This window comes from Rhinopithecus bieti, unplaced genomic scaffold (genome assembly GCF_001698545.2).
Source record: "Rhinopithecus bieti isolate Rb0 unplaced genomic scaffold, ASM169854v2 scaffold_11919, whole genome shotgun sequence".
Taxonomy (NCBI): domain Eukaryota; kingdom Metazoa; phylum Chordata; class Mammalia; order Primates; family Cercopithecidae; genus Rhinopithecus; species Rhinopithecus bieti.
Genome location: NW_016807055.1, coordinates 1,509,269 through 1,534,087, shown reverse-complemented (window position 1 = coordinate 1,534,087; position 24,819 = coordinate 1,509,269). Strand labels below are relative to the sequence as shown.

Genomic DNA, 24,819 nt, shown 5'->3' with positions numbered 1-24,819 from the left:
GGCAGTATAGTTCATATTTACCAGATTTAGATCTTGGTAGATTTCTGAATTTATATTTATATCTTGGTGGGTTTCTAAATATAAAAATCAGCATGTGTCCGCATATTCCCCTTCCTCTTTTTATTAGAGCAGTCATATTATTCAATGGACATTCTCTGATGGAGAAGCCTTTTGTACACTTAGAATTACAAACTTATACAGATGATACCTTACCAACAATTTAATTCTATACCCACTTTTTAAAGTTTAGATAATAGAACCAAAAGAAGGGAGTGCCTTGTCCAAAGTCTTAGAACTAATAGCAAAGCGTGGATAAAAAAACAGTTCTTGTCTCTCCCAGCTCCAGGTTCAGCTCTCTGACCACACAACAAATGCGACATCATAGACTTTTCTCCTCTTGAAAGGTATTAGGTAGAATACACCTACATGGAATAGAGAAAATGGGCTTGAGCAACATGCATACCAGGGTTTAAAATCTAGGTCTGCCATTCTACTATTTGGACAAATTTAGGTGAGCTGTTTATTCTCCATAAACTTCCTTTTCCTCACCTGTAGAACAGGGACCATGATATCTACTTCATAGTCTTGTGTGAACATTCATGCATAAGAAGCCCCCGTGGTAAGTTCCTGGATCTTTCTCCTCTTTTGTCATTAAGTTAAACATTATCTTCCAGAAATCAAGAGGTTAATAAATGTTTTAAAACTTAGACCACGGAATATCTACACAATGCCCAGTTTGGATGCTGTGGTATTCTGACTGGTTTCATGTTGATTTTCATGCCACAGTGAGCCTCTTCAGGCATGAAAACAACCAAAGATTATTTGCTTCTCTCTTCTTTGTTTTCTGGCCCTCTTATGTTTTCATCACAGACTCCATCACTTCCAAAAACAGTGTGTGAGGATTTACTAATGAATTTCAGCTCCGTCCTGCTGGACCACCATTCAAGGACATCCTTCCAAACCTGCCCCTCTCAAGAAGGGCTCATCCACATGCACCTGATTCACAAACAACCTCAGTTCCCCAGTTTGGTTCTTCATTTTCTTAAGGCTTCTTCTGAGGCTTTTTGTCTTGCACCATTACTCCATCCAGATCTTGCCCTCCTGTGAACTCCTCTTGAACTTAGAGTTTAGCATTTAATTGTTCTCTAGTCATTTAACTTCTGCTGAATTTTCTCCCTCCCCAGATTAGATTGTGAGTACTTTAAGAGCCAAAAACCAAGCTTCCTGGCTTTATTAGTATCCCTGTGGAACTTAGCAGTGTGTCAGGTGCTTGGAGAGATCTTTGATTAATAAGTGAATAGTAAGGAACTGGAACACACTAGCTCTACCAGATGGAAATTAGCAGTACCCAGTCCCAGCTTTCTCCAGATCTCCATCTCTCTCGGTTAAATATCTCCTCCTCAGCTAACACCCACTGATCCCTCCGGGATTCCACTGAGAGGTGAATGGCGTTCACAAGCCCCTTGAACTGCTTCCTGGCTCACCTTTATTACCCTGACTTGCTCCCAACCTACTATCAGGTGTGTTCTGCCCTCTTTGTTATCAAAGACTGGGGACTTAGGCCTCCCCTCTTCTGAGTGCTGTGGCAAGTTTAAAACTGTATAGAGCGCTCTTCAGATTGCAAAGGATTAGGAATCGTAACGAAGGCTTAGGAACTTGGGTCTTTTTCTGCTGCCATTCCATCAACATGAGCACTTAATTCTTAAAGAAAATGCTATTCATTGAATCACTTTTTATTTTTTAAGATAGCCAGAAACTATTAATATAGAATGCCTTTCTGACGTCATTGCTCTGGGATCATAAAACCTACATGTCAAAGCTATCCTTTGAAGTTATTTAGCCATAATTTTGTTATTTTATAAGCTTTTATTGACAAATAAAATTATTTATAAATCAATTTGTAAATAATTGTAATTATAAGTTTACACATAATTTAATTTTTTGTAGATAATTCTAAACAAATTATTTACAAATTTGTTTTTGTTTTGCATTGAGTAACTGCTGTGAGCTGAGAATAGAGCTAGGCACCATGGGAAATGGAGAGGTCTATTTGTGCTCAGAAGAGTTTGTAGTCTAGAATCCAGCCATGGCCCCAAGTCTGACGCTAAGAAGGAAGGATGATCTGGACTGGGAACAGAATTGACCTGCCTCAGGGTTCCAGACTGAAGGATCAATGTGATTTTTCAGAGGTGTTTTAAATCACAGGCCCTCTTCTGGAGGTAAGAACAGGTTAATTAGCCACTATCCCATTATTCCAGGCTGCACAAACTACATAGTAAAGAATATGGCATGAGGCTTCAGGATGTCTGACAGAATCATTCTGGAAGTCAGGGGAAGCAAACACTCTTCAAAGGGCCCAGAACAAATAGCCCTTTAGGTCAGTTCTTAAATCACTAACAGATCAGTCACCAGAGGAGGAAGGCTGTTTCACAGCCGGACAGTGAACAATGCTGTACTGAAACCCTAAGTTCCCACAGTCTCTGGGGAGTAATTAGAACTTGTTCAGTAATCAACTAATTTGTACTTCTGAGAATGATTCTAAATACAAAATGATAAAAGTTGGGTAAAGGGTAAAGTATAGACCACTGCTTCATAATGGAATTGCATAATTCAAGTGGGGAATCATAAATTTGGACATGCTAGAAGGGTGGTTTTTTTTTTTTTTTTTAAGAAGAAAGTGATTTAAAGGCAATGCTAATAAAATAAAAATAACCCATGACGAAAACTATATGCTGAAGCATTTGATCTCACTGCGACCTGAGAACAGTAAAATATCCAAGCTGGAGTCTAGTCTACTAGACTAGTTTAGTTTTCTCACGAGGCCTATAAATTAATTTTGAGACTCTGAAGTAATTGTTTGACCTCTTTTGTCTACAGAGTCAGTACAGATTTGAGATGCTTTTTGTTTTAGTTGTTGTCAAAACATTGTAGATATCCATATCCTGGTTGCTGTATTTTTATTATAAAGAGCAGGAAACTGGCCAGGCACGTTGGCTCACGCCTATAATCCCAACACTTCAGGAGGCCGAGGCAGATGGATCACAAGGTCAGGGGTTTGAGACCAGCCTGGCCAATGTGATGAAACCCCATCTCTACTAAAAATACAAAAAAAATTAGCCGAGCGTGGTGGCGGGCGCCTGTAGTCCCAGCTACTCGGGAGGCTGAGGCAGGAGAATTGCTTGAACCCAGGAGGCAGAGGTTGCAGTGAGCCGAGATTGCGCCACTGCACTCCAGCCTGGGAGACAAAGCAAGACTCTGTCTCAAAAAAAAAAATAAAAACAAGAACAGGAAACTTATTTCCATCAAAAGAGATGGAGGGCTAGGATACGTGAATAAACAATAGCTTATGGTTAATTTCAAATACAGCTTGTTATCCTGCACTAGAAAAATGAGACAATTCTATATTTAATTATATATAGCAACTCTAACATTTGTGATGAGAGGGAAAGATTCTTCTGGATTGTTTTTTATTGTTTCTTTCTTTCTTTCTTTCTTTTTAATTGAGACAGTCTCACTGTGGCGCAATCTTGGCTCACTGCAACCTCCACCTCCCAGTTTCAAGCAGTTCTCCTGCCTCAGCCTCCTGAGTAGCTGGGATTATAGGTGCCTGCCACCACACCCAGCTAAGTTTTTTTGTATTATTAATAGAAAAGGGGTTTCACCATGTTGGCTAGGCTGGTCTCAAACTCCCAACCTCAGATGATTCACCTTTGTCGGCCTTCCAAAGTGCTGGGATTACAGGCATGAGCCACCGTGCCTAGCCTGATTTTCATTGTTTCAACAGGACAAATACAAGAAAGACTTGAATAGTATCTCACCAGATTATACTTTTCCTGTGATATCAGTTTTGAACTTACAGTTTCTTTCTAGCTTCAAGAGTCTCTGATTCACTGATTCTAACATGACATACTAGGAAATTCTATCAAAGCAGGGTTCCTGGAACAGGCCCCGTTGACCATGGAGCAAAGATGTTCTCAAGAAGAAACCCACATATGGTGATAGGGTATATGACTAAACTGCCTGATTTGACATACACAGCTTTCGTGACTACCAAATCTGGCATTTGTGTTTCTCAGTAGCAGATGTGGAGAATGAGTTATTACTTAATGAGCAGCAAAATCTCATTGGACTCCACTACAGTAGCACAGTAGCTCACTCTAATAAGACAAAACAACTGTAAAATAGTTTGTGTGAGTTTAGTTCCGAGTCTACTTCTGACCTAGTTGGATAGTATTATTTCCCTAACCTAGAGATTTCAGGTTACTGTGACATCCACCAAAAGATCCAAATCATATTTAGTGGAAGTTCATATGACAAAATGAGAATTAAACTAAATTTGGTTAAATGTTTTGAGTTTTACTTTTGTATTAGTCCGTTTTCACGCTGCCAATACAGACATACCTGAGACTGGGTAATTTATAAAGAAAAAGAGGTTTAATGGACTCACAGTTGCATGCAGCTGGGGAGGCCTCTCAATCATGGTAGAAGGCAAAAGGCACATTTTATATGGCAGCAGACAAGACAGAATGAGAGTCAAGCCAAAGGGAAACCCCTTATAAAATCATCAGATCTCATGAGACTTAACCGCAAGAACAGTATGGGGGAAACCACCCCCTTGATTCAGTTATCTCCCACTGGGTCCCTCCCACAACACATGGGAATTATGGGAGCTACAGTTCCAAGATGAGATTTGGGTGGGGACACAACCAAACCATATCAACTTTTCATCACTGTAAGTCATTAAAAATACAGATTAAAACACTTAGTCACATATAGTTTTTAGATTCCAGTAATAAAGAATAATGAATCTTAATCCTGTTCTATATGGGAGTCTCTGTAGGCTGCTATAACACAGTACCATAAACTTGAGTGCTTACTAACAATAGAAATTTGTTTCTCACAGTCCTGGAGGCTGGGAAGTCCAAGGTTAAGGAGTCATCCCATTTGGTATCTGGTGAGAGTCCATTCTCTGGTTCATAGACAGTGGTCTTCTCACTGTACTCTTACATGATAGAAGGGATGAGGGAACATTCTAGGGTCTCTTTTATAAGACACTAATCCTGTTCTGTGAGGGTCTCACCCTTATGACCTAATCATCTCCCAAAAGCCCATCTGCTAATATCATCACCTTGGAGGTTAGGATTTCAAGTATGAATTTTGGGAGGTCACAGACATTCAGTCCATAGCAGGAAGTAATTGGGATCTTCAGGTTTCTAGGCTAATCCAGATGCCTTCCTATTTATCATTCTTTTTTTGAGTTGACTTTCTGATTATAGCAAGGCCAGGTCAGCACACAGTATTCTCAATATATGGTCAGGATGGTTTCTTCTGACTTTATTCAATATCTTTATTTATATAATGAAGAACTTTGCTTGTTCTTATTTCTGCTATGCCCTGTTAGAATTGGAATTTTATCTTCCAAATCTTTAGAACCTTTTACTAAATATGGAATGATATTCTGGCTTTTTTTTTTTTTTTTTTCCTCTTCCAGTCAAGAACTATCTTTTCTTTGTAGAATTTAGGAATGGCAAAAGGAACTAATTCATTTTTTGTGGTGTTTTCTAAATCCAGAATACACAAATGAGTAGGCACATGGCTGATAGAAATATCAGTATACAATAGCTTATAGCTTCTTTCTCTTTTAATACAAAATATAAAGGGCATTTTCATCACCATCAAAAATTTCCTAAATTCACCCATAATCAATTTCTACAATCTCTTTTGCCATTTAGGCCAAAGTGAGGTTTTATCTTTATCATTGACAGACAACTTCATTGTGTCTATATCAATGATAAAGATGGCTGAATTTCAGCTTTATACTTTAGTGAGTGGAATATACTGGATTTTTTACTACAATACAGACTAAGATACTTGGGAGCAGAGAATGGAGGTGGTTGAGGACAAGTCTAGGCTGAGTCCTATGGTTTTGACTTGGGCAAATGAGTCAAACTTCAGCTGCGTTTGGAAGTAGGGATGTCTACTGGATGTACTGTCAGAACTCAGAGAGCAATCTGGGCTATAAACATTGATTTGGCAATAGTTGAAGAGGAAAATTATTTGAGAAGCTATAAATGTTAGGAGGAGCTTTCTTATGTAAAGTTTGTTCCATAAGATAAAGTTGAAAGGTTTGGGAGGATGAATCTAGGAGGAAGAAACACAGGACCAGTATGACAATGAGGGGACATGAGAGAATTGTTTATTAGAGGCACTAACTATAAAAAGTCTAATGAATGTTGGAGGCTCATTCATGGATCATACTTAAAACCCCAAATTTATCATTGCTATCTATAATTATTTGGGTTAAAAATTTCAAAAGCCTATTAGTCTAGAAACTATAATTCCTTTTAGCTTTTATTTTGAAATCATGTTAAACTTACACAGAAGTTGCAAAAATAGTAGAGAATTCTTGTGTGCTTTTTACTCAGCTCCCACTAACGTTAACATATTATACAATCATAGGTACAGTTTATTAATGCTGGTATAATACTATTAACTAAATTACAGGCTTTATTCAGGTTTTACCAGTCTTTCCACCATTGTTCATTTTCTGTTCCACATGCAATCCAGAATCCACATTATATTTAGTTGTCAGATCTCCTTAGTCTCCTCCAACTTGTGACAATTCCTCAGTCTTGCCTTATCTTTCATGACTGTTACACTTTTGATGAATACTAATCAATTATTTTGCATACAGAGAATACAATTGTGTGATCAAATAATGGGATTTATTCTTATTCTATTTCTGAATGGAACTTTGAGTTTTCTAAAGACTGTATTTTGTGTTTGTCAAAACCCTGGTGACTGGTCAAAATCCATTTCAGCACAGCACAATTATTGTGACTTCTTTGTGTTGCTTGGAAATTCCTCCTTCCTTCGCTACAAGGAAATGATATATTCTCTGCTCTACTTACTATAGTAATCGCTCCATCTTTAATAATGATAAGTGAAATAGAGAGTGAAAAGTAAAATTTTCAAAATGTATAGTTCCTAAATTAATAAATTTTGTCTTATAAGTCATTTTAAATAAAACATGATTATACATAAAATATACAATATTTTATAAATATAAAAATAAAAAAATTACCATATGACCCAGCAGTTTTACTCCTAGGCATATACTCAAAAGTACTGAAAGCAGAGACTCAAACAGATACTTGTACACCAGTATTTATAGCAGCATTATTCACAACAGTCAAAAGGTAGAAACAAGTGTCCATCAACAGATGTGGAGAAACAAAATGCAGTATATATACACAATGGAATATTAGCCATAAAAAACACAATTCTGATACATGCCACAACATGGATGAACCCTGAAAACATCATGGTAAATGAAATAAGCCAGCGCAAAAGGACAAATATTGTCTGAGTCCACTTATTTCAGGTAGCCAGAATAGACAAATTCACAGAGATAGGAAGCAGAATAGACGTTACTGGGGCTGAAGAAGGGGGGAAATGGGAAATTATTGGTTAAGGGATACATGGTATCTGTTTGTAATCATAAAAATGTTCTGGAAATGGATAGTGGTGATATTTACACAACCTTGTAAATGTGCTTACCATCACTGAATCGTACATGTAGAAAGTGGTTAAGAGGGTAAATTTTATATATACTTTACCACAATTTTAAAAAATCCTTATACAACCATAGCTCTCCTGTCACCCACTTACTGGATCATTTAAATCCAATATATAGGGTTTTTTAATTCTACAGATTAAATTTTTTCTGAAAACCTATTTTCTAAGTAGTATTATCATATTAAAGCTAACCTTATAAAACTTGTATTTCACCTAATAGAAATTTGAAAAAGCTTCATCTTAAATTTATTTGAATAATTTAATTTCTGATACTTGTATTTGATTAGTTATGAAAGTCAGTAATAGAAACATAAGCTTATTCTCACTAGAGGTATATTTTATCCTGTTGGCTTGGATTTTGTGATAAATGTTCACATAAAGTTTAGCCTCTGAATAAATCTACCTGTAGCATGTACCACCCACATTCATCAACGCTCCTGATTGTATGCCTCAGATTCTCTAGAGGTAGGAAGCACTACAGATACATGCTTACTGTAGGGAATCTAGGAATTAGGGACTTATATCTCCATGAGCCCCTAGACTCATGGCACCATTTGTTAGCTTGTTCTGTTTCATGACTGACAGCTCCACCAGAATAACATGGAATGGGAAAAAAGCGATTCTCAGACGAAAGGAATACTGAGAAAAACAAAAACAGATGTCTAGCATACCAGATCATTTTATTAGTTAATTCCACTAATGTTTGTTGAGCACCTCTTATGTGTTTGGCACTATTCTAAGGGTGAGGGATACATCAGCTAACAAAACAGACAAATACGCCTGCTGTCATTTAGTTTACCTTGGAACTGGTCTGTTCAGCTGTAAAGGCACGTTGAAACTTGGGCAGCTGGCAGGTATAACATAAAGTGCTTAGACTTCCATGGCTAACCTGTCTCCCACTTCTTGAAGTCATTGCATTCAAGGAGGATAGCAAGCTAGTATTCATGTCAGAGTAACTTCCTTATACAGAGGTCTGCTATAGTTTCCATAAGTTCAAACCAGTGGATGGTATTGCTGTGGTTTTGGGGGCCCCTAGCATCTAGACTGAGATAAGCTGGTACTGTTTTAGCCTGTGTAGACAACATGTTCACAATAGCCAGTCAAGTTGCTGCAAGATTTCGGTCTCAGACCAAAATGGGATGAAAAATCAGGAGCCTTGATGGAATTTTGCATTTTGGGGCTAAAGCCGAGGTTTATTAGACACGCAGGAATGCAGAGGTTTTCCAGATACATACCAGATTCAAGCTTAAGGCAGAAATACTAATTCCATTTTATAGACCAAGCCCCTGGAAAGGGTGGTGTTCCCGCCAGTCTTGGTTAGATGACTTGGGACATGGGCAGGGCACAGTCTGTTAAGAGAAAAATGTTTTCAGATGGGAAATGACCATAGGATGCTGGTAGATGGATGCTATCGGCAAATAAAAATAATTGTTAGTATTTGTTAGGCAGACCTACATTTTTTCATTTAATCCTCACAACAAAAATGAACAAAGGGGAAAACCCTCTTTGAGATCAGAAGTCTACTTGCAAGTATTAAAAATTCATATAGAACTTGCTCAAACAAAAAAGGAAATTTTTTAATACTGGCAATACAGTGATTATTAAGACAGACCGTCCCCACCCCCCTCCTCTGTTCTGATCTCACTGCCTGTGCAAAGGGATAATGTTTTTGCCTTTTGGAAATATTAGGAAATACAGTTACATATTTCAACTCTGGAAGCCACATTCGGTTCTAGGCATCACACTTTTAAAGGGCCTTTGACAAATTGCAGCATGTTCAGAGGAAAATGATCCAGATGGTGAGGAAATATGAAACCGAATTATATGAGAAACAGTTGGAGGAGGTGGGGAGGTTTAGCCTAAAGAAGAGAAGATTAACCAGAAAGTATTACAGAGACCACAGTTTTCAGATTCCAGAGGAGACACCACAGAGGTTAGGGATTCATCATACTCTGCCCATTGGAGCCTCCCAGAACAAAGGCCTTTGTCGGGAAGATACAGGAAGAGCATGGAAAAGAAATTGATAACAAAGCCATGCCAGAATGACTGGGCCTCACTGGAGACAGGTTCTAAGGTGGGTACTAAGCCCCACATTTCTGGAGTTATTCTAACGAAGGATATCAGTCAGCTCCTGCTCATTTCATTCTTCCTCCATGAGTCTTCCCAGATCTCCCATGGCCAATAATCTCTCTTCCTGGTTCTCCCTTTTACTTTTTACCTCTCTGAAGTGCTTTCAGGGATTCCTTTGTATTCAATTCAATTTATATATGTCTATTTCTCACTAGTCATTCTCAAACCTATTGTAATCCTTTTTATATCATGTCCTTTCCTATCCTGAATTGAAAGTCATAGTTAATGGAACCTACCTATATATAATTCCAGAAGTGCAATAAAATACTCTAATTGTAATAAAAAGGAAAAATGAAAGGAATTTGTAGTCAAATTACATGTTTTGCAATATGTACATACCCAGGCATGACCAACCAGGAGGCATAATCAAGTGCATAGATTCTGAATATAGAATTACCATGAGTAGGACAGCTACAATTCAGACCGATCCAGGTTCATTGTATTGATAACTCAAAACCTGTGAGCAGCTTTGCTGCCCATGATGTAATTTTTTAAAATGGTGAACAACTTTTGTAAAGTTCCAAACAAACCAAGTATAGTCTTCCCTCAGTTTCCATGAAGGTTCTATTTAGGACAATTCAGTATAAAACCTGTTAAAAAAAAAAAAAAAAATTTGTCTTTCTATGTAAAACAGAATTAGGTTTTAGGTTCAAATAGCGCTAAACAGATTTTTCACATGTAGATGTCCAATGGGACATTGAAAGTCAAGAGGGATGTAAGACAATCCCAAGTACTGCAGAATGTCTATATCCCTGGAACCTGTCCAATAAGTGCAAATAGCACCCCTTAGTCACCATAACAAACAGAAATCCCCTCATAAGTTCAGCTTATCTACTGCTCCATGAAGAACCAGACTATACAGTGAACTCTAGGAGGATGGGATCCAGTTTCATTCCTCTTTTAATTTTCTTTTTACTTGATACAAGAGATACTCAATGTTTATTCAAGTGAAGAATGCAGTAAAGAGGATGCTTAACTGCTTCTCAAGTATTTCAAACTCAGTTTTTCCAAATTGAACTAAGATACCATCTTTCTGATCCCTGTCCCCACTCCTAATCTGTCTTACCTCCTTAATTTTGAAACCTAAATGATGTAACAGTATACAAATCCAGCAACTATGGATTCTTCTCTCTCACTGCCTATGACCATAGGCAGTCATAGACCATTTTGTTTCTGGCTTAGAAACATGTCCTGACTCTGGCCTCCTCCATTACCTTACTTCTGCCTCCCTTTTCATGTTCACCTGGCTGTTATAACTGCCTTGTGTCTCTGCTTCCAGGCACCCCACCTTCAAATACACACTGCACTCTGAACATTCCATGGACGTGTCAAGCCCTCTAAATTTTGGTACATGCATTTCCTTATTTCTAGAGTAACCATTGCCTTTTTCGTCTGAAAGACTTATCCTCATGCATCAAGACCTGGCTTCAATGTCTTTTCCTCTGTGAGGTCTTCCAAGATCGGAATTACTCTGTGTATCTCTCTCTTCGTATTCTTGTTGTGGCATTGCTTGAGTTAAACTGTATTTGTTCACATCTCTGTGGTCACTGCTAGATGGAGAGATCCTGCCAACATGGTGAAACCCCATCTCCACTAAAAATAAAAAAGTTAGCCAGGCATGGTGGCACACACCTGTAATCCCAGCTACTCACGAGGCTGAGGCAGGAGAATTGCTTGAATGCGGGAGGCGGAGGTTGCAGTGAGTCGAGATCATTCCACTGCACTCCAGCCTGGGCAACAGAGCAAGACTGTGTCTCAAAAAAAAAGTGGGGGGAAGTGGGCAGGGTGGCTCACTCCTGTAATCCTAGCACTTTGGGAGGCCGAGGCTGATGGATCACGAGGTCAGGAGATTGAGACCATCCTGGCTAATGTGGTGAAACCCTGTCTCTACTAAAAATACAAAAAAAAAAATTAACTGGATGTGGTGGCGGGCACCTGTAGTCCCAGCTAGTCGGGAGGCTGAGGCAGGAGAATGACGTGAACCCAGGAGGCAGAGCTTTCAGTGAGCCAAGATTGCGCCACTTCACTCCAGCCTGGGCAACAGAGCAAGACTCTGTCTCAAAAAAAAAAAAGTTAATTACCCAGGGCCAGGCACTGTGGCTCACACCTGTAATCCCAGCATTTTAGAAGACCAAGGCAGGCAGATCACCTGAGGTCAGGAGTTCGAGACCATCCTGGCCAACATGGCAAAACTTTGTCTCTGCTAAAAATACAAAAATTAGCCAGACACGGTGGCAGGCACCTGTAATCCCAGCTGCTGGGGAGGCTGAGTCATAAGAATTGCTTGAAGCCAAGAGGCAGAGGTTGCAGTGAGCCAAGATCGTGCCACTGCACTCCATCTTGCGGGACAGAGCGACATGCTATCTCAAAAAAAAAAAAAAAGGAAGTAATTACCCAGGCGTTGGAGTCAGCGCTGGAGTTTGGGTACTACATAATTTAGTAGTCCTCTGGTCCTGGGCAAAGCCCTTAATCTTTCAAAGCCCCGGGTTTCTTATCTGTAAAATGAGGATAATTGTGGCCACCTCATAAAGATATTGGGAATTGAATACAATGCTTACAAGATGTTTAAAACAAAGTTTGAAATATCCATTATCACTGGCTTTGTATCTATCCAACACCTCATAGTAAGCATAATAGAGAAGATAATTAACCAGCTGACTTTGAATGAAAGGACTGCTGATATCAAATTCTGAGGTTTTGTGATTGAATCAAAAAATGGATGTTATATTTAGAAATTATAGCTAATTTTGTCATCAATAAATTTATCTATGGAAAATAATCTTAAACAAAAGTGCTATATTTTCCCCTCTTACTTTTTTGGTCCATTAAAAGGCATTCAGGTTGGGCGTAGTGGCTCATTCCTATAATCCCAACACTTTGGGAGGCCGAGGCAGGAGGATTGTTTGAGGCCAAGAGTTCAAGACCACCCTGGGCAACATAGTAAGACCCCATCTCTACAAAATATTTTAAAATTTTTAAAAATTAGCCAGGCATGACACACACTGTAGTCCCAGCTACTCAGGAGGTGGAGGCAGGAGGCTCACTTGACCCCAGGAGGTCAGAGCTGTAGTGAGTCATTATGGTGCCACTGTACTCCAGCCTGGGCAATAAAGCAAGACCCTGTCTAAAAAAAAAAAAAAAAAAAAAAAAAAAAAAAAAAAAAAAGGAGCGAGGGCATTCATTCTAGAACAATAATATAAACACTCTTGAACTTTTAAAGTCCACAACCACTGTGGAAAATTATGTGCCCGCAAACCCCTGTGTTTTGGACTTTGACTTGTGTCTTCTAAAACATGAAGTATGAGGAATGTCACCCTTCTCATTAATCTGAGATGGTGAAGGACAGTGAGCAGCTCTGGTATTGTTGCGCTAAGCTCAGTAACTGCCCTGCAGTTCATTCACTTTCAGTTGAAAATAAATATGTTTATTCAGCCAATGGACCACTTGTTTCCTTGCTTTAAAAAGTTTTAAGTGCTGTTTGCAATATAAAACTGAATCCTAAATTTTAAAACTTCCATAGTTAATACTCTACTAAATGTTTAAAGCCTGACATTTAATCTCCGTGAACTGGAACGCTCTGATTTCACTGTTTTCAGCTAGTAAATGTCACTCTAAACATTGTTGCTTTCACTCACACTTAAGTGCTTTCATCTGCAGTGGGTGCTGTGTGTCAGAGAATTCTTTGTTTGCCGCTTTAGTAAGGGGAAAAAAGACTAAGCTGGGCCTTGAAAGAGAGTGAAAAACACTTCGTGGAAGGCAAAGATGACCCTGTTTTTATATGGTGTTTGTGAACACACAATCTTGAGTTCTACCAGATACTCTTAAAAAGCAATTACAGAGTCCTGCTGAGCTCATATGTGCTTGCCAGCCAAACAGTGGGAGTGGGGAAGGAGCAGTAGATAACTATCGTTGCTTTAATTCACTTTTGCCTGCAGGAGGAATCTTGTCATCTACTGGCTCCCCAAACTATTTTCAAATGGAATATTTTATTTCTGAGTTTCTGAAGGCTACTGGCACACAGGCCAGCTCTCACTTTTCATCATTTTGACATGAAATGGAAAATCCGTTTGTGGCTATTTTCATAGCATGTGATTTACTCTTGTTCTTTCATCTGTCTCCCCTTTATATTTTTTGTTTGGACATATTTTTCTCTTCAGTCTTTTGCTGTCCTGGCGTTTTTATGTTCATCCTCTTTCCCCTGCCTTCCCCCAATCCCCAACCCGCTCAGCCTCCTTCCCCTGGTCCTCAGTCCCTTGCCCCGCCCCTCTTGTGCTCATCCAACTTCAGGCGAGGCTGCCTGCCTTTCTCCTTCCCGATCTGGGGCTGCTTACACTACTTCTCCCCACCTTGCAGGTTCCCCCTCAGGTACCTACAGGGCTTAATCGATATTGGCCCATGAGATAGCTGACAACAAGCAGTCATTACTGAACTCATCCCTCATCACTGTTGTAGAAAAATAGATTATCAGCAACATTCTTAGGCATACCTGTGTCTTTCAGGTACTTTGTGCCTGCAACAACCAGTGTTTCCAGTTTCCTGGCAGCCATCTTGAAGCATGAATTTACTCCTGGAAATAGTACATCGTATGAGAAGCACCAAAGTGGAAGTTTAGAAAATCATGCCTTTCTGTCAGACACAGATTCAGGTCTCTACTCTATAGCTTATTAGCTATGTGGCCTTGGACAAATTCATTCATTCATTTAATTGAATGCCTATATTTATGCCTTGTATTTGGCTTTTAGGAAGCCAGTTGATAGCCCTCTGTCTTCTCCACTTACATTCATAACCAGTTGAGAAATAAGACATAGAAATGGCTGGGTTTGGTGGCTCACACCTGTAATCCCAGCACTTTGGGAGGCCAAGGTTGGTGGATCACTTGAGGTGTTTGAGTTCGAGACCAGCCAGGCCAACATGGTGAAACCCCATCTCTACTAAAAATACAAAAATTAGCCAGACATGGTGGTGCACACCTGAAATCCCAGCTACTCGGGAGGCTGAGACATGAGAATTGCTTGAGCCTGGGAGGCAGAGGTTGCAGTGAGCGGAGATGGCACCACTGCATTCCAGCCTGGGCTACAGAGTGAGACTCTGTCTTTAAAATTAAAAATTAAAAAAAAGAAGGCATAGAAATCAAATTATTCACTTTATCAACAATAAAAGCCATGTTGGAAGATGCTGCTTATATATGCAGCCAGCCTAGGTTTACTAATACTTCTCTCCTAAATTAGACAGCAGGCCTGCTTCTGTTTTTCCCTATGCAGCACACCAGTCGGGGTGTAGAGCATGGTCACATGTTGACAATAGACAAGCTGAAAAGAATTTAAAAAGTGAAAAGCCCATGGGGCTGGCTGAGCATCCTCAGTCTGTCCTTCTAAACTCACTGTTCAGGCAAGCTGCTCTTTCTCCTTAGGGAAGGATAGAATGAGAAGACTGAAAAGAAGAGACTCTACTCTTCCCACCTGGGACTTGGAAATTCCCTTCCCTCTAGGGAAACAGGAGGGTTGAGTATTACCCCCTAACTTTAAGCATTGTATTTAACCAGTGATTACCATGGTAAGCAAAATAAATATTGCAAGCCTATTTTCTCACCTTAAAATATGGATAATCATAGCTACCACCTATTGTGGCTGTGGAGACTAAAATGAAATTACAAATTATTTACAAAGAATTTGAGTGTGTGTTAACTGCCATTTTTTGATCAGGCACAGCCTGGGGCAGAATTGGTCATTTGGTAGGTAGGATATGTCTTTGTTGCCTTCTCGTCTTCTCTTTCTGAACCTTCAATTTGGTGATTTTTCTCCCTCCTCATTCCTGTTTTTCTTTTTTCTTTTTTTTTTTTTTATTAATGTGGCATGTTGGTCTTACAGCTTTTGATTTCCAGTAAGTATAGGTTGAATTAACTCACACTGGCCAAATCTTTGCTAATCCTGGTTTATGTATTACAGAACTCATTAATTTGAACAAAGGAAGCATTTGGAACAATTAAGTCTGCTTTAGAATTGCACAACTGGTTGTACCTAAATGATCACCAAATACATGGCTACCAACAGGAAATATATTTCTTTTTTTTTTTTTTCTTTTTTTTTTTTTGGACAGGATCTTGCTCTGTTACCCAGCCTGGAGTATAGTGCCTTGAACACGGCTCACTGCAACTTCTGCCTCTCAGGCCCAAGTAATCCTCCTGCCTCAGCCTCCTGAGTATAGCTGAGACCACAGGTGCATGCTACCCAGCTAATTTTTTTTTTTTTTTTTTTTTTTTTTTTTTTTTTTTAATAGAGACAGGGTCTCACCCTGTTGCCCAGGCTGATCTTGAACTCCTGGGCTCAAGTGATCTTCCCACCTTGGCCTCCCAAAGTGCCGGGATTACAAGCATGAGCCACCAGGCCTGGCCAGAAATATATTTCTTGATTCCTCACATTTATTGTTGTTTTAGTAACTGGAGCAATACTTATGCAGCTTCTCTATTACCATAGAAAATAATTCAGGCGAGCCTTCAAACCACAATAATGAAGAATAACAGTATAGGTAGTGAGTTTTAGGAAGGAACTAATTTTAATCCAGGATATTTGGACTTTATTTTGAAGGCAGGAAGAAGCCATTGAAGGTAAGTGATGACATGACTAGATTTGCATTTTAGGAAAAAGTCATGTAGCAGCACTGTAATGAGTGAAATGGAGCAGGAGGGATAGGGCTGGGAATGTGGGTGGGAGGGTTGGGGGAACCACGTGGGAGGAGAGATGGCCTGCACCAGGCAGGGATGGTGGAGATCAAGAGCAAGGCCCAGATTTGAGAGGCTTTCTGTGTAAAATTAACAGGATTTGGGCAAGAGAAGGAAAAGAGAGAAGTGTATCGTAGGAGAGCTGTTTCCTAAAGTTAATAAGATTATAAATGGCAGTGCTGCCAGAGGTCCTTTCCCAGCAGGATGAGAGGGTTTCCATGAGGAATCCAGTGTGGGAAAGACAGCTGGAGCCAAAGGAGAGATGAACTTGGCCAGTAAGAGAAGCTGGACCCGTCCCTCAGGAGGGAGCTGGAGAGGGAATCCCCTGGCAGGTTAAAACTGCAGGGAATGGGATAACACAGAGATTTGCCTTTCACTGACTGAAGAGAGAGAGAGGGGAGGGGAAAGGAAGAGTGGAAAAGGAGTAAAGTTGGTGTATTGAGGACATTTGAGGGCTGCATGCTCTCAAGAATACCAGGATGTTATAGATACTCCTGCCTCATAATTATATCTAACCATTCTGATAAGCACTTGAAGCCTCATTTCAGGTTTTCCAAAAAAATTGGTCTAATGAAAGTTTATAATTGGATACTTAGCTAGAGGGGTTTTTTTTGTTTGTTTGTTTGTTTTTTGTTTTTAACATTGTGGACTATGTCTTTTTTGGTGGGAGTGGGGGGATTTAAATTACATTTTTCTTCTGCCTTAAATTGCCTGAATGGAGGGAATTTGACCCCTGGGACAGGCTCTCTCTTTGTAGTCTGCTTTTTATAAGGATGTTTCACAGCTTTTAAAGACTCAGGACTGGAGCATGGAGTTTTTAACTAATGACGTTTCAAAAGTTTTGTTCATATTTGTACAGGTATTGCATAAAACCTATGTTTGTTCTGAGATATTTTGTGATGTTAAACTGGCCAGCACCTCTAGACACCTAACAATGTATGAGTAATTTCTTCAGTCTTCCCATGAGATTTTTTTGTGTGTACCTGCTTTGTGCAAAGCATGTGATAGGGGCTGAATACAATACCATTTATTAATTGTAAGCTCTCTGATGGCTTACTCATCTTCCCAAGCCCCAAGCCAGGTAAAATGCCAGTACCACTATAATACCTTATATGTATTTAATCCTCACAGTAACCCTATGAGTTAGTTACCTGCCATGTCTATCCTCATTTTGTGAATAAGAAAACTGAGGCATTAGAAAGAAAACTGGCTTACCCAAAGTCTGAAGGCCAAGTGGCAGACAGGATTCAAACCCAGATAGCCTGAGACTACAGCATCTATACTTTATTGTTACACTATGCTGCCCTTCTGCTCAGGTCATAACTATTTAATTCATAAATATATTTTTAATAAAGTCATATAGATGAGACAACACAGAGTGATAAGCTGGTGGTACTTATTAGAATTTTAACATGGATTTTAGCACACTTGCTTATAAATAACATCACATTTAAAGTTAGTGTCCCTCCATCCTGTTTTCTTTCATACCTTCCCATTGCCAGCACTTCCCCCAACCAAAGGGAGCCTGGTTTTGTTTTCAGACCCAGCTCTCTGTTTCAAAGACTTACACCATGGTGGGCTGGCAGGGAAAACTGAATGGGGTTAGACAGCCAGTGGAGGTGGGAGTCAGGAACAACAATGGACAACTGGCATAGAAGGCTGCATGGCACTTACTCTCCCTGGAAACGCTCCGTCAGACTCAGGAAGTGTGGTTTAATCCTGGTTAAGATAATTCCATTTTATACCCTAGAATGGACTGTCTATATTCTCCAACAGAATTTTATTTTAAATCTTACCCTGAGAAGCCCTACCAGTAAATAACTTGGTGTGCATTATTTTCCCTGTTAGCTGAGCTGCACAAAATAGGGGTTTATTCTGCCACCGCCACCTCTTTTCCCCTTAAAAGGCTCTTCAAAGAGAACCTGAGAACCTGCTGCCCCAACAGAAGATGCCTGGACTGTGGCCCAGCCATGCCCTCAGTGGGATTTGGGGGAGGAGAGAAGACTGTAATTCAGTCAAAAGAGCCACTGTCGATCTTGAAAGAACATCAACCATACAGATGCCATAAAGATTCTCCTCCCTGCTTCAGTTCCAAGACACATCTTTTGGTATTTATTGTGAGGCAGTCCTATACAGAGAAACTAAAAATAAAAAAAAAGCAGCAAATGTAAGACGTGCTATGATCTAATTGCTTTGCAGATCTTACTTCACTTAATCCTCCCTATAACCCCATAAGGGAAGCACCACTCAAATCCCCGTTTTACAGATGAGGCAACTGAAGTACAGAGAGGTGAAATGATTCCCCCAGAATAACACAGGCAGGAAGTGGTAGAGCCAGGATGCAATCCCAGGCAGTCAGGCTCCGGAGCCCATGCTTTCACAACTATCCCTTCCCTGGACCGTCAATGCCTCAAATACCCCATCTTGTTTGCAATTAGGCAGAAACTGTTTCAATAAACAGGGGGCTTCGTATTTGATTTAGAAAACTCAGAGGTTTAATATTCTCACCATAGTGGTTGAGAATCTCTTCCTTAACAAGATTTGGCTTTTAGTCAGGCAAAATGTCTCCAGATCAACTGCTGGATTAAAACTTGCTGCCCCTGCCCTTAAGACTACTCTGGGAGAGGGTCCACTCTGGTGCTACTGACAGACTGAACCCCACCAATGAAGCCCTACTTATTGCACCCTCACCTCCCCAAAGACCCAGGTTGTAATGTGAAGCACCTGCAGCAAGCCATTTCTCACATGCTCTTTTAGCAGGGATGGAATGGGACACCTTGGCAGGCAAGATGACTTTAAGTGGCAGGGGATATGGTGCCTTGCCACCTGCCACCTCCCTATTAATATGAATGTCTTTGTCTTTCCACTTTTGGGTGTCTTCCTTATATCCTGTCCATATTCTCTGGATACTCTCAACTACCCTTTTTTAAAGTATTAACAGCTGGGCTCGGTGGCTCACACCTATAATCCCAGCACTTTGGGAGGCCAAGGCGGGTGGATCACCTGAAGTCAGGAGTTTGAGAACAGCCTGGCCAATATGGTGAAACCCTGTCTCTACTAAAAATACAAAAATAAACTGGGCATGGTAGTGGGCGCCTATAATCCCAGCTACTCGGGAGGCTGAGGCAGGAGAATCACTTGAATACAGGAGGCGGAGGTTGCAGTGAGCCAAGGTTGTGCCACTGCATTCCAGCCTGGGTGACAAGAGTAAAAAACTCCATCTCAAAAAAATAAAAATAAAGTGTTAACAGTTAATTAGGCAACTAACTTCTAGTCCTTTTGATAGAACTCCACTCAGGGATACCTGCCTTCTAAGAGATGACTCCAGAAGCCTAACCAACACATGGAGGGGCATTCTGGCTGAGTTCTCCAATATCTGGCAGTTCTCTCTGCTATTGGAAACCTCAGGCTCACTGAAAAGCCCCTCCCAGATGGGTTCAGCAGGGCTGCTTGCCCGTAAAGTGGTATTGAGCAGGATGAGAGAGAACGGCCTTTGATGGATCACCAGTGCCCACATCTCCTTCTTCCCACTGCTTTTCCTCTTTAACACACACAGACCCCGTCTGCCAGGTTGCATGAAGGTAGGGATACCATGCCTGAACATAGCCAACCCTGTTCCTATAGTGTAGAGCAGAGGTCCCCAATCTCCAGTGTGCACCAGAATCACCTGGAAGCTTGTTTGAAATGTGTATTCCTGGTGCCTAGGCCCAGAGATTCTGATTTAGAAAGAATCTCCATTTCTGTTAAGTACCCCTGGATGAATGTGATGTGAAAGTCTGAGAAACACTAGCATAGAGTCACTCCTCTACTTGCTTTCAGTGGGATCCTCTCTGAATAGAGCTGGGATAAACTCACTGCTTTCCTGAAGTCCTACAATGTTCTTGTCTTTTGCATGTGCAACAGGAAACAGTCATTAGTGCAGCCAAGCAGTCTTAATGTAACTCAGCTGAACTTGAAGTCAGTTTTTAAAACCTTCCAAAAACCTCCTGATTTCAACAAAGCAGTGTCATTCTGCTTCTGTAAGTTACTGATGGGTGAGGTGCATCACTGCTATGTTTTTGGGAAATGTGTGATGGACAATTAAAGGAAGCAACCTTTGAAAGCCTGAAAGCACTGACAGCGAAGGACATTTTCGTTGGAGGACCTTGATTGCTTATTCAATGTGTGGAATCCAAACTTGGCTCCAAAATATATACATTTTTTGAGACAGAGTCTCATTCTGTCGCCCAGGCTGGAGTGCAATGGCGCAGTCTCAGCTCACTGCATCCTCTGCCCCCCCCCGGGTTCAAGCAGTTGTCCTGCCTCAGCCTTCTGAGTAGCTGGGATTACAGGCACATGTCACTGTGCTCAGCTAATTTTTGTATTTTTAGTAGAGATGGGGTTTCACCATGTTGGCCAGGCTGGTCTCGAACCCCTGACCTCAAGTGATCTGCCTGCCTTGGTCTCCCAAAGTGCTGGGATTACAAGCATGAGCACCTGGCCCAAAATACCACATTCTTTAAGCACACTAGGAGTACAGAAACTTTAGGATCTCAACTTGTCATATTCTGCCTCCTTGCCTCTGTTTCATTGTCTTTGAATATACGAATGTGTCTCTTTCTGTATATCTGTATCTTTCTCTCACACACATAAACACACACACATGCTCAGAACCTTATAGAGAAGTGTTCTTACATATCCTTTGACTCAGAATTAATGAATCAGATCATCTTCTATAAAATTCTTAAACTTATTTTATACTGCAAAAATAGTATGCACATAAAATAAGGAACACTGTTGACCAGTTTTCAGTTCAGCAGGATAGAAATTTAATACGTAGGTATGTGTACAAAAATTGAGGAAGTATCACAGGAAAAATATCACTTACCTACTTAAGAGAGTGCCATGACTGAAGTCAGGAATTATATAATCACTTTGAATTCAAGCCAGTTCTTTGTGTTTAGGACGGATACTCCCTTTTCTTGTGAAAATGGTGAAATGGTTTTTCACCAGTTTCTCTGCTGAAAACCTTTCCTAATCCATCTTACTGTAACAATAGCATGTTATAGTCTGCTACTGATATCTCTGTTAAAGCTATATAAAATGTTAATAACAATTACCAGAATTTAACCTTTAATTAAATTCCCTGTGTCAGAACCTTTCTTAGAGCCCTCTTGCCTTAAGTCCACTTCCAGCAAAAGCTAGACCTAGTTGGCAGGCCTCAGCCAGGCCAGTAGGGTTGAGAGGAGAACCCTGGCCTAATCTTCAAAAAGCATGGGTTTGAGTCTCAGCTATGTCACTAGCTAACTGTATGATCTCACGTAGACCAGTTAATTTCTCTGTACCATAGCTTCCTTGTCTAAAACAGGAGGACAGAACTTCTACCTCTCAGAGCTATTCTGAGGTTTAAATGAGGTAATTTTGCAAAATGCCACGTGTAGACTCTCTACCTAGCAAGTGGTATTGTCAATGTGTTTCCCTTACTCCTCAAGCTGAAGGAAAGGGATTGACCTAAATTACTCCCTGAGGTTTCGTCTAGCTCTAGCTGTCTGTGCTTTTGAGAAGCCACTTACTTCAGGGTGTGGAGAAAACAAAAGGAAAAAATACTGGGTTAGTAGAGTTTAAAGCCCTCTGTGAAAACATTTCAGAGAGTTGAAAATACAATGAAAACAAAAAAAGATCAAGAAGCCAGGAAATCATCACCTTGGTCCAGAGAACAGGAAAACTAAAAGATTCGGTTTCCTCAACTGAAAGTAGGAGCTGCCAGGAAGGTTGGGAAAACAATGTTTGGTTAGCCTGATAACGATCTGTAGTGATGATGCTAAGCAGGCATGGCCTGCCCATTCCAACCAAAAAAATGTTTAGGTCTTTATTTATGTGTTTGTTTTTCGTGATGTAACATCAGGGCAAGGAAATGAAATACCAACCCAGTGTGGCATTGACAACCTCTGAGCTCTTTTGCCTTCCCTGCAGTTACAGTCAGGGAAGCAGTCATCAACATGCATGGAGCATGCAGACTGTATCGCCCCTTGGGTCTGTAGGATGCTACTGATATGCACTGAAACCAAAGCTGGGCATCCCTAAGTTGTAGAGGGGATGTTGGAGCCTGATGCCTGGATGTCTACACTACTTATAGCTCAGCCCAAACCCCAAAAATCAGGATGATCACAAGTAGGCTGGGAAGTCTAGTTTCCCATACAAGGGCAAAATTGACAACTCTTGTTTTGAAATGGACAAGCTCAGCCTTATTTATCATGTCATCAGACTTGTTCACTATGTCATGGCTACAGACCTTCAAGGCCATTTGGCCACGGGCTGAGAAGTATGCTACAAGGTCACTGCAGATCCCGAGTAGGGGAAGCTCAGGAATCCTTTAGGCATCCACTGTTGGTGGAAGTCCAGAAAATACTGCCCTTGGTAATCAGGCTTCTTCTATCTTTATACATGTATAAATATGTATAAATGATAAATAAACATATATTATAGAAATGTATATAAATATATAAAGATATAGAAATATCTATAAATATTTATATTTAATATTTATATATTTATGTAAAGATAGAAGGAGCCTGATATGTATATTAATATTTAAATATATTAAAATATATATTTTATATAAAAGAAGAAGCCCGATTGCCAAGAGCAGTATTTTCTGGGACCCTTCCTCAATTTTTGCCCTGCCCAATCTACTCCAAGTGATATATATGACTGGAAGACAAAGAGACCAAAGTGGATGGCTGGGTTACTATTATCCAGTATCCCCTGAAGGGTAGGCTGAGTCATGCCAGGTCAATGCTATGCCTGTGACAGAATAACAGGACTTGAGGACAAGATTAGCACAGCCCACATCATTTATGCGTTTCATAAGGCTCAGGTCTTTCTTCCGCACAGTACTCTTAAAGTTTGAAAAATGCCACAAGTATACTACTTTGCTCTTTGATGGATAATAATAGCGACCATTTATTGACACATTACCATGGAGCAAGCACTGTGTTAAATGCTTTACATGTGTTATCTTATTTAATCTCCCCAGCAGATACCGTTTCCCCTGTGCTACATTTGCTTCTGGTTTGGTTAGCATTCCCCATCCCTAACATTCTCCACTTTACCACTACCAATTCCCAAGAAGAGAATATGTTAGAACTGACTCTCCACCTCCCACTAAGAACTGGCAGGACCAATTCTGTCTTGCCCTGCATCTTTGTTTGGGTTATTCACTACAAGAAGTTCAGAACCCTGAGATACAGTTTCACCCTGGCATAATATTTCTATTTAGCTATAATCTGTCTCAAGCTCCCCCTCCTCTTCAGCCCCCAAACCCTTCCATTGGCCTTCAGTAACTTAGAGTCAGTCCACAAAATCTTCATTCATCATCCTCTTTTTTTTTTTTTTTGAGGCGGAGTCTCGCTCTGTTGCCCCGGACTGGAGTGCAGTGGCCGGATCTCAGCTCACTGCAAGCTCCGCCTCCCGGGTTTACGCCATTTTCCTGCCTCAGCCTCCCGAGTAGCTGGGACTACAGGCGCCCGCCACCTCGCCCGGCTAGTTTTGTATTTTTAGTAGAGACGGGGTTTCACCGTGTTAGCCAGGATGGTCTCGATCTCCTGACCTCGTGATCCGCCCGTCTCGGCCTCCCAAAGTGCTGGGATTACAGGCTTGAGCCACCGCGCCCGGCCCTCATCATCCTCTTTACTGCCTCTTGCTCTAATCAGTATCTGATTCTGCCCAGAATACCCTACTACTTCATCAGATACTTGCTTTTAAGTAAGTCACCTCCTCAGGAAAGTCTTTGTCTTCTATATAACCCCATTCCCTTATCCTGCTTTTCAGTGAACAACAGACAAACAATAGTGATCCTGTAAGATTATAATGGAGCTGAAAAATTCCGATCACCTGGTGACATCATAGTTGTCCTAATGTAGCACTGGTAAACAAGCCTACTACACTGCCAGTCAGGTAAAAGTATAGCACATAGAATTATGTACAGTGTATAATACTTGATAATAAATTACTATGTTACTGGTTTATTTACTATACTATACTTTTTATCATTATTTTAGAGTGTACTCTTTCTACTTAGTAAAAAAAAAAAAAAAAAAAAAGATTAACTGTAAAACAGCTTCAGGCAGGTCCTTCAGGAGGTATTTCAGAAGAAGGCATTGTTCTCCCAGGAGATGACAGCTCTATGCATGTTAGTGGCCCTGAAGACCTTCAGTGGGACAAGATGTGGAGGTGGATGACAGTGATGTTGATGATCTGATGCTGTGTAGGCCTAGGGTAATGTGTGTGTCTATGTCTTAGTTTTTAACAAAAAGGCTTAAAAGTTAAAAAAAAAAAGATATGGCCGGGCGCGGTGGCTCAAGCCTGTAATCCCAGCACTTTGGGAGGCCGAGACGGGCGGATCACGAGGNCNG

The 24,819-nt window shown here is 40.5% G+C and overlaps 1 protein-coding gene and 1 long non-coding RNA gene across 2 annotated transcripts in view; one reads left to right on the top strand and one right to left on the bottom strand.

Moving 5' to 3' along the window:
* ALG14 (ALG14 UDP-N-acetylglucosaminyltransferase subunit) overlaps positions 1–24,819 on the top strand; it is a 95,356-nt gene that overhangs the window by 60,115 nt on the left and 10,422 nt on the right. The window lies entirely within an intron of this gene.
* On the bottom strand, positions 185–21,381 carry LOC108534443 (uncharacterized). Its single transcript, XR_001886975.1, has 5 exons — positions 21,294–21,381; positions 14,195–14,275; positions 10,106–10,298; positions 8,814–8,927; positions 185–422 (listed from the first exon to the last, which is right to left on the bottom strand). It is a non-coding gene; the product is annotated as an uncharacterized LOC108534443 (long non-coding RNA).